General features: G+C 38.9%; 1 long non-coding RNA gene across 1 annotated transcript; it reads left to right on the forward strand.

The window, feature by feature from the left end:
* The first annotated feature begins 469 nt into the window (after positions 1-469).
* On the forward strand, positions 470-1,556 carry LOC130466962 (uncharacterized). The gene is made up of 2 exons (XR_008927119.1): positions 470-664; positions 1,293-1,556. It is a non-coding gene; the product is annotated as an uncharacterized lncRNA (long non-coding RNA).
* The last annotated feature ends 9,331 nt before the right edge of the window (positions 1,557-10,887 follow it).

Consider the following 10,887-nt stretch of genomic DNA (forward strand, 5'->3'; position numbering starts at 1 on the left):
CCACCATCACCGTCGCCTCTCGGCGCGGTTTCACCGCCCAGGCTGAGCCCCAGCCTCCCTCCTCTCTTCCTCCTCCTCGTGTTCCTCCTGTTCGTGTTCCCCTGCTGCTCGTGCCCTTCAATTTCAGAAACAAAGTTTCTGAAATTGAAACTTTGTTTTATTCCCCCTTATTCAAGTTGGGCCAATTCAATTGGGCTTTGGGTAAGACAAACCTGAATTTCAGATTATCAATTCCTTAATATTCATGTTTTAATAAATTTTATGATATAATTATTTACTAATGAATTGTTATTATTTTCAAGAAATAAATAAATTTGATTATCGAGTTTAAGAAAAATAAATTACCGTACTAAATTTATCAAGGACATAAATTAAATAAATCTTGTGTAATTGATTTAGAATATATATATATACTTCGATTGAAATTTCCATAAATTATATATATTACTAAAATTGGTGTTTAATTATATTTTCATTAAAACTATGAATTTATATGTTTCTAACTTTATTTTTAGAAAATTCGTTATTTATAATAATTCGAAATTTCTAAGTTAAATTATTACCATATTAATAACTAATTCAATTATTTAATATTTTGAAAGAAATTGGACTCGGAGTTCAGGAAGAACGATCCATCGAACAGGAAGTATAAACTACGGTTAAGGTAACATCTATTGCTACCACCCACAATCCCCTTATGAACTGTGTTTTATGAATTTATGAAATATGTTTATAATGATATGTTTTAATGGATTGTGGAATATGAATTGTGTTTATAAAGTGTGTTTTATGCATGATGATTTTCAAATGTGCTTATGAATGATTTTATAAGAATGATGAGTTACGAATAAGATACGAAACATGATAAATAAAAGTGTAATCGGTTCTGGCAGTTAGTGGGGTTACTATTTCTAGGTCGTGCACGTACCGCCGTACCGCGGGACACCCAACAAGGGAGAGTGCTCCTTGAGGGTTACCGCAAGCTAAAAGAGAAACTATTTAGGTACGGGCGTATGTCCAACAAGGGAGAGTGCTCCTTGAGAACTATCGCAAGGTGGGAGACGTCCCACAAGGCTAACTTGTCAGTTACCAAGTAAAAAGAAGGTTTTATGAAATATAATGGGAACTATCAAAGTTTCAAGTTATAAATAATGTTTCATTGCATTTATGGAAATGTTTTACTATGTTCTATTCTCCCTGATTGCAAAGTAAATAAAATGAATTGAAATGAGTTTACACTGTTAGGGTAGTATGTTACTGGGCCTCGGCTCACGATGTTGCTTTTGTTTTAGGTACGAAGAAGATCATGGGATGCCTTAGAGTGAGGATGCAACCATCAAAGTCACGATCGATGTTTAATAAAGATAACTATGTCATTAGTAATAAAGGGATGTATTAATTAAACTCTAAGTTTGATTTCACGATTTGAGTTAGATTTTCAAATTAATGTTTAAACATGTTAGAAATATTTATTAAGGTTTACTTAGATTTCAATGTAATTTTTAAAGAATTAATCGAAGTGAAGTATAATTACTGTTACTCAACAGTAGTCAGTAAATGTAAAAAGGTTATGTCACCTTGTATTTCCCACGAGGGAGATACGGCAAGTGACGCTCCGACTAAATTAGGGTTTCCGCTGTTAATTAAAGATAATTAACCTAATTAATGGTGTTTAGAAGTCGGGGTGTTACACAATGAGAACTATCCCGTTATTGTTAATGCTAAGCTTGATAACAATTCTCTTGAAAAACTTTTGACTATCTTGAGAAAATTCCGAAATGTTATTGGTTATACAATTGATGACATTAAGGGGATAAGTCCCTCATTGTGCATGCATAAGATTTTGCTTGAAGATGATCATGCCTCCTCTATTGAACCACAACGAAGATTAAATCCAAACATGAAAGAAGTGGCGAAAAATGAGGTTGTCAAACTACTTAAAGCGGGTATTATCTATCCTATCTCCGATAGTAAATGGGTAAGCCCGGTTCAAGTAGTTTCCAAAAAGGGAGGCATGACTATCATCAAGAATGAGAAAGGTGAGGTCATTTCTACAAGGTCGGTCACCGGGTGGAGAATGTGCATTGATTATAGAAAATTGAATAAATCCACCCGGAAAGATCACTTTCCCCTCCCTTTTATTGATCAAATATTGAAAAGATTGGCAAGCCATAGTCACTATTGTTTCTTGGATGGATTTTCGGGATTTTTCCAAATTCCTATCCAACCCGAGGATCAAGAGAAGACTACTTTTACATGTCCATTTGGCACCTATGCTTATCGAAGGATGCCTTTTGGATTATGTAATGCACCTTCGACTTTTCAAAGGTGTATGATGTCAATTTTTTCCGATATGCTTGAGTCTTCTATTGAGGTTTTCATGGATGATTTCTCAGTTTGTGGTTCATCTTTTGATATTTGTCTTGCTAACCTTGTTAAAGTTTTAAAAAGATGTCAAGAGGTGAACCTTGTCTTGAATTGGGAAAAATGTCATTTTATGGTAGAAGAAGGCATTGTGCTTGGTCATGTGATTTCTAGTAGGGGCATTGAGGTTGATCGTGCCAAAGTTGAGGTAATTGAGCGCCTCCCACCCCCAACCAATGTGAAAGGGGTGAGGAGCTTTCTTGGACACGCGGGATTTTACCGCCGGTTCATAAAGGATTTCTCCAAAATCTCTAAGCCGCTCACTCAACTTTTGGTAAAAGATGCCCCCTTTGTGTTTACTAATGATTGTTTGCTAGCATTTGAAAGGTTGAAAGAAGCTTTGATTTCGGCACCAATTATCCAACCTCCAAATTGGGAGCTCCCATTTGAGCTCATGTGTGATGCATCGAATTTTGCCTTTGGTTCGGTTCTTGGTCAAAGGAAGGATGGAAAGCTCCATGCCATATATTATACTAGCAAGACATTAGATGAAGCCCAAAGGAACTATGCCACTACGGAGAAAGAGCTACTTGTCGTTGTTCATGCTATGGAGAAGTTTAGATCTTACTTGGTAGGCTCAAAAGTGATCATCTTCACCGATCACTCGGCCTTGAAATATTTGCTTGCCAAGAAAGATTCTAAACCAAGGTTGATAAGGTGGACTTCTATTGCAAGAGTTTGATATTGAAATCCGTGACAAGAAGGGTGCGGAAAATGTTGTAGCCGATCATCTCTCACGGTTGCCCTTGAATGAAGATGTGATTGATTCAATCCCAATTGATGATTCGTTCCCCGATGATCAACTTTTTGCTATTCTTGATACTTCGGCCCCTTGGTTTGCGGATATTGCAAACTACTTGTCTTGCAACATTCTCCCTCCGGATCTCACTTATCAACAAAAGAGAAGTTTTCTTCATGATGTTCGTCAATAATTTTGGGGTGATCCTTTGTTATTCAAGCAAGGAGTTGATGGGCTATTTCGAAGATGTGTTCCCGACAATGAGATTGAAAGTGTTATCAACATGTGTCATTCCTCACCTTGTGGAGGGCATATGAGTGCTAACAAGACAATGGCAAAAGTGTTGCAATGTGGATTCTTTTGGCCCACAATGTTCAAGGATGTGTGGGGTGTAGTCAAGGCTTGTGACCGGTGTCAAAGAACCGGCAATATCTCAAGGAGGAATGAAATGCCTCTAAACAACATTCTTGAATTGGAAATTTTTGATGTGTGGGGAGTAGATTTCATGGGGTCGTTTCCTTCATCTTTTGGAAACAAGTATATATTGGTTGCCATTGATTATGTGTCTAAGTGGGTAGAAGCAATTGCATCTCCTACAAATGATGCAAAAGTGGTGGTGAAATTGTTCTAGAAGGTCATATTCCCGAGAGTTGGAGTGCCACGTGCCATTATAAGTGATGGGGGATCCCATTTTGCAAAGCGATCTTTCCAAGCTTTACTTGAGAAATATGGTGTGAAGCACAAGGTAGCATTGGCATACCACCCCCAAACAAGTGGGCAAGCTGAAATTTCCAATAGACAAGTGAAGTTGATCTTGGAGAAAACGGTTGATAGGTCACGAAAGGATTGGTCTAGTCGGTTAGATGATGCATTGTGGGCCTATAGAACCGCTTTCAAGACCCCAATTGGTATCACTCCTTATAAGCTTGTGTATGGTAAGGCATGTCATCTACCGGTGGAACTTGAGCACCGAGCACATTGGGCTATCAAGCTCTTGAATTTTGATTTGCAAGCCGCGGGGGAGAAGATGATGCTTGATCTCCATGCCTTGGAGGAGTTGAGAAGAGATGCATATGAGAATGCAAGGATCTACAAGGAGAAAACAAAGGCTTGGAATGACAAGCATATCATCAAGAAAGAGTTCAAGGTAGGAGATAAGGTATTACTCTACAACTCTCGTTTGAGACTTTTTCCGGGTAAGTTAAAGTCTAGATGGAGTGGTCCTTTTGTTGTGAGAAAAGTTTTTCCATATGGTGCGGTTGAGATTGGAAATGAAGGAACCGAATCATTCAAAGTGAATGGGAAAAGATTGAAAACGTATTTTGATGGTTCGGTAATTGAACAAGCAAGTGTTGTACATTAGATGAGTTTGATGTTCTTCCGAACATGAGTTAGTCTTGGTGTTTGTTTTTGGGTCGAGCTTACCGACGTTAAACAAAAGCACTTCTCGGGAGATAACCCGAGTATTTTGTAGTTGGGGAAAAGAACTCGGCCAAAAGAGAACAATCTTCGGGCAAGAAAATTCATCCCGGGCGAGAAAAATGTGCCCCGGGCACGACATATTGAGTAGTTGGAAGGCAGGAAGTTCCAGGAACTTTTCCCTGCCCCCGAGAAATCATGTCCCGCCAGCGAAGGCTCGTCCCGCCCGGGAAAATGTGTCCCGCCCGCGACGAACCCCAACAGCCAAAGTTCAGAAAAGTTCCAGGAACTTTTCCCCGCACGCGGAAAACTCGTCCCGCCCGCGGAGGCCTGTCCCGCCCGCGACGGACCTGTCCCGCCCGCGACGAAATCAGGTACGAAAAAAAATCAAAAAAAAAATCAAAAAAAAAAAAAACTGAAAAAAAAAAACGGCAGCCACCCCTTCCCCCTTCTTTTCCTTTTCTCTTTCCTCATCTCCCACCTAACACCCCCATTGTGCTTGAATATTATTGTTCAATTATTTGAAACAGGTACATTGGATTGAATTGGGGGTTTGAAGGAAAGGGAGTGTGTTGTGGTGTTTAGTGAAGTTGGAGTTTGTGTTTGTTTTCATTGTTTAACCTTGTGTCACCCATATTTTGTGTCAAACCTTTCCCCAGTTTAAAATGGATGCATTAAAAAAGGGAATGATGAGACTTAGAGGGGGGCAAGTAAAAAAACGAAAAACCAATCCTTCTTCTTCACACAACAAACACCCGACCGCGAAAATGAGCAAACTATTGAACCACAACTAAACCTCCCAAGTGCTGACAAAAAAGCCTACTTTGAATTAAGCACTCGAAAAATGTTCCCCACTCTTTTCTATGATCAAAACGCTTGCCAAGATCTTGGGATCGATGTAGGAGTTAGGAAAATCCTAAAGACCTTAGGTTGGGGGGAGTTCCTCAAAATCGCACAACCAACCTACGAGAGAACCACATTAGAATTCCTATCCACCCTACAATGGACCAAGATCTCCAATGATGAAGAGTACCCCGAGTATGAGATTAAGTGTAGACTTTTCAATAAGCAAACATGCTTAACTTTGACTAGACAAAACGAAATCCTCAAATGGCCCACCCTCAACACTGTTTTTGATATTCATAACGACATCTACCCTGGGCATGATCATTTGAGATGGTGGAAAGGAATTACGGGGCTACCATCTTTAGATTGGAAGAGAACACGTGCTAATAAAGTGAAGAGTCCACCTCTTAGAACGGCCTCTAGATTGATAAATATGGCCATTTTTCCTAAAGAAGACATGAGCAAACTCACTCAACACGAGTTAAAAGTCATTTTCTCCGCCACTTGTTTTGAAAATCGACCTGAGGACGGATTAGTAAACCCGGGTTACCATTTCATTAAAAGATGTCTGGATATTAGGAATAATGAGAGGTTCAAGGGTGAGATCAAATGTGGGGGGCTTATCACATACATAGCTAGAGAGTTGGGTCACGGGAGATACCTAGATGTGATGGAACCAATTCCGGGGGAGTGGACTTTCCCTATTAAGGAGATGAAGAAGGCAGGCTTCATTTCTGAGTTAGCTAAGCAGAGAGGACGTAAACGGTACAGTTGTTTAGTATCCAAGCAACACCTTTGTGTCCTCCCCCACCCGGACATCACCCAGACTGTAGGGGCCGCCATCACTTGGGAGGTACCCTTTTTACCCTTGAACCCCGGTGACCAACCCATTAGCTTTGAGCAACACACCAGAAGGCGTGCTAGTGTCTCCTCCATTCCTACATCTGAGAGACCCTCTTCTTCTTCTACCTCTACTGATGATTACTTGTCCAGAACTTTAGAGAGGTTAGAGCTTTTGCAGATGAGGAACCTAGAGGAGAATGAGTACCAAAGTTATGTAGCCCAACGGTTGTTCACTCAGCAGGTCGAGAGTGGAAATATATCCCCATACCTTAACTACCCAAACCAACCAGTTCAAGAAGGTCCAGTGCTCGGATGGCATCATGGTCAGCCCACCTACCCTTATTGGCAAGGCCCCGAGAGTCTGACTCCTAGGTCAGAGCAAGTCTCCTACCCACCATACGATTGGGGGGAGTAATCCATTCGGTGATCCGGCGTTTAGACATGGAAACCCAGGGCAGCGAATCCCCATGCCCTCACTTAATGAGGAGCAACAAATGATGCATTGGGGCCACTACGGGTGGCCCGAAAAGTACGAGGATGGAGGATACGGTTCACTGCCTATCCCTTGGAGTACTTATGAGGGTTGGCAAACTCCTGCTTCATCTTCCCAGGACCATACACAGCAGTGACTCCGAGGAAGGAGTCCATCTTAGCTTGGGGGGAGTTTGTGTGTCTTAGGCCATCATTGGACTTCTTGTTTGGTGTAGGGTAGTTAATGATCCTTTCTTCTTGTTGAGTGACTTTGTGCGATGATTGCTTTTTGTGTTGCATGGTTGTTGTATGAGTGTTTGCTTGCTTGATGGTGGTTGATGGAGTTTGTGCTTGTGTTGTGTTTGTTGGTTGGTTGGTTCATTTTTTTTTTGTGCTAGGATGTTCATGTTTTGTGTTTTTATCTTGATCGTTGTTTTGTTTCACTAACATTACTAACGATTTTGTGAGTGTGTTTTCCCTTTTTCCTTCTTTCTTTTTATTTTTCTTTCCCCTCTTTTCCCTTAAATCCAAATCCCTTAAATCCAAACACATTTATTTTACTTTTGTGCTATTGCACATTTTTCTCAAATTTTCTTGATTAGTTTATTTTATTTTATGCAATTGCATGTTTTTCTTAGTCTCCCCCCCCCCCCTAAAAAAAAATAATTTAAAAAAATTTAGGTGTACATATTCCATTTATGTTCTTTTTTTTTTCTTTCCACTAGTTTAGCTTCTAGGGTCCGCCTCCGATGATGAATTTTCATCACATGTGTGCTTTTAAAGAAAATTCTTTTGAAAAATCGTGTATGAAAACCCACATTGTGCTTACTTGGAATTAATGGTTTGTGGTTTGTTTGGTCTCCCCCGACTCACCTTGTACTAGTAGCTTATGTGCCCGTGAGATTATCTTGAGCCTATTGTGACCGTTACGTAAAATACGATTTTGCTTTTCATGAGTGCTTAGGATTTTCTACTCATTGTGATTGAATTCTTGAGTTTGCTTTGGTTCCTATTTGAGACTTGTGATCCTTGATACGGGAAAACGATTGATTCCTTTAGTTTTAGACCCCAATTTTTAGGAAAAATATTTTTCACTTTACTTTCTCCCCTAGGATTACCAATGTTGAGCCTTGTTCGTTTTTTGTTAGCCATTGTGACATCTTAAGCTTGGTTCGAGTTGACATGCTAGGCATGATTTGATTTGAAGCATATATAGAGAATGGAGTGAAATAAGAGAATTTTGGGTTCTACGCATGTATAAGTGTACGGAGTATATATTTTAGCTTTCTAGTTCCTTCTCTTTATTTATTCAATTAAAAAAAATCAAAATCAAAATCAAAAAAAAAAGAGAAAAAGGAATAGAAATCGAAAAAAAATTACGAATTTTGTTATTTAGTTTCGAATAAAAAGGTGTTGGTTTTGTTGTTGGCTTGGATTGTAATCTCATTGATAGTGGATGTTGTTGGCATATATGCATTTTTTATTTTTTGAGCTCCAATTCCCCAAATGACATTTTCCTTGCCCTTAGAACCTTAGCCTTCCCTTTTTCAAGGATTTCATGATCCCCGTATCGTTTCACTTATGAGTGGAGAAAGGCAATAAGCAAATTCGTGGAAGGAAAATCACTTGAGTCGACATGCTTTTTCTAGATTGAGTGTTGTTAATTGATTTTGCAACCTTTAAACACTTGAGCGACTCTCTTGTGTTTACTTTGCACAACTAAAGTCAGAAGCTACTTGTACATAATAGAGTCAAGCTTGGGGGAGAATTGTGGTAAGATTGGTTGTTTAGTTCCATGTGTTGCATTTGTGGTGGTTTTGTAAAACTTATGATTTAATGATTTTCGAAATGATCTCAATGTTTGTTTTTGTAAAGTTATGGCACTTGTGATTCTTGAGGAGGACACTTTCCAACTCCTTTGAGGTTCGTGTGTATTGCTTGGGGACAAGAAATTGGCAAGCTTGGGGGAGTTTGATAAGTGGGTTTTTAACCCACTAAGGATGGTGTTTTTAGGTGGACTTTAGTGTTAGTTTAGTGGATTTTTATCTCTTTTTCCTTACTTTTTCCAATTTTCTTACTTTTCTTAGTTTCACTAGTTTTTATAGTTTTTAGGCATTTTTCTTCTTTGTTTTTCTTTGTGTCCCTTGTTTCCTTTCCCTTTGTGTAGGTATTTGGTGATCCACGAGCATTTTGATGAGCCAAAGAGCCAAGAAAAGAGCCAGAGAAACCGGAAAAGCCAAGGAGTCGAACTTGTGCACAACTGCCATACTAAAACGAGCATAACTTTTTGTCTACTTAATATTTTCTTGTGATTCAAGTTGGAGATGAAAGCTTATTCCAAGAGCTTTCCAACGAGTGGTCACACAACTTATTTGGACGAGTAAAGTTATGGCCATTTGAAGCAGGCTATGTTCGATTTTCCGCGAGAAGACTCATCCCGCCCGCGACGAGGACCATCCCGCCCGGGACAAGCCATCCCGCCCGCGACGAATTTTACCCAGGGCGGGATTTTGCTACTGGAACTCTTTGTTATTTTTGCCCAGCTCTCTCGTCCCGCCCGGGACAAGCCATCCCGCCTGGGACGACGTGGTCTGCGATTTTTTTATTTTGACGGATTCCCCAATGTTAAGGGGATTATTGTCGTTTTTGGCTGAGAACGGGATATACACTCTCTCATATTTTCAGATTCTCTCTCTAGAAAAAACACTTAGTTGGTTTAATTTACTTGCTTACATAGATTAATCTTCTACTTCAAGATCAAGAATCAAGATTGTAATTCAACATTTTAAGCAGTTTCCTCCATTAAAGCTTCATTTGTAAACTATAAACTTCTCTACTTTTTATTTCAATTAATCAAGTAGTGGTATTATTCAATTCTTATTCTTACTTAGCTTATTGATTTCCATTAATCTTTATCAACTTATTATCATGTATTACTCGATTATTGTTGTTGTTGGTTTGATTTCCAGGATTGTGAGTAGTAAATTTCTAGGGTTCGGGTGAACCCCTCTTTTGAGTCATGAACAATTGATTTATGCATGTGGGATTTTAGTGATTGTGGGATGTTTATTAGTTGATTGAAAGGGTTTTATTGCTAGTCTTCATGTTTCATCATCATTTAGACTTATTTCTAGCCTCCTCATCCAAGGATCGAAAGATGAAATTGAGTGGTAGGCTCCCTTTTGATTGCTAGACTAAAAGACCATGAAAATAGGGCTTCCAAGTCTATGGGATTATATTGTCATCGTAACTTACGTTTTAGTGCTTGAATTCATGTTTTGCACCATGAAAATAAGTTGTAGTTCATGATCAAGTTATCCTTTCTAGCTCGATAGAGTAGTTAGGTGCCTTAGATGACTATCCACTAATTTATTCCCTAACATTGCTTTTAATCCTCATGCTTTTGAACTGTTCATGATTAAATTGAGTGGTGTTGCCCGTACCTTAGTCTCTCTTAATTGAATTTTCATCCTTTAATTATCTTAGTTTGTCCTAATTAGTGTAGAACTCTCAACAAATTAAAACACCCCCGACTTAACTTGGCTTTTATATTCGATAGCATTTGGTGGTTGATTCATAGCCTCTCTTTGTAACACCCCGACAATTCCCTCTTTTCTAAAATAACCTTTTTATATAAAACGTAGAGAATTATCAAGGCATTATCGCCCGTGTGAAAACGTATCGGCTTATTCAGAATTTTGCAGCGGAAAACATAATAACTAACTTTAATAATTTAAATAAGTCAACTACGGAATAAAATCTAAAACCAACCAACAAAACAAAGTCAACGTAATTAATTGAAACAAAGTTCGAGTCTCTTTAAAACAGGCCAAACAAATTCAACATCAAACTTAAAACAAAACAATTTAATAACTACACAGCTCTTCAATCCCGAACCCCATGATGCATCACCTTCAAACCTGTAATGGACGATGCTTATTGATCCCTAGAGACTGCTCACCAAGATTGGGTCATCACAGGATCAATAAGGCATAGCCATGATCAACATGCACAAGCAAAAGCACGTAATCAGCAAAGCTGAGTACTACATACTAAATCAATAATAATTCTAACATGATTCTATTAAACGAATAATCCTAACATGATACTAATAACGTAAGTAAGAATAACCAAGACACATTCAC

The sequence above is a fragment of the Spinacia oleracea genome, chromosome 2 (assembly GCF_020520425.1).
Source record: "Spinacia oleracea cultivar Varoflay chromosome 2, BTI_SOV_V1, whole genome shotgun sequence".
Taxonomy (NCBI): Eukaryota; Viridiplantae; Streptophyta; class Magnoliopsida; order Caryophyllales; family Amaranthaceae; genus Spinacia; species Spinacia oleracea.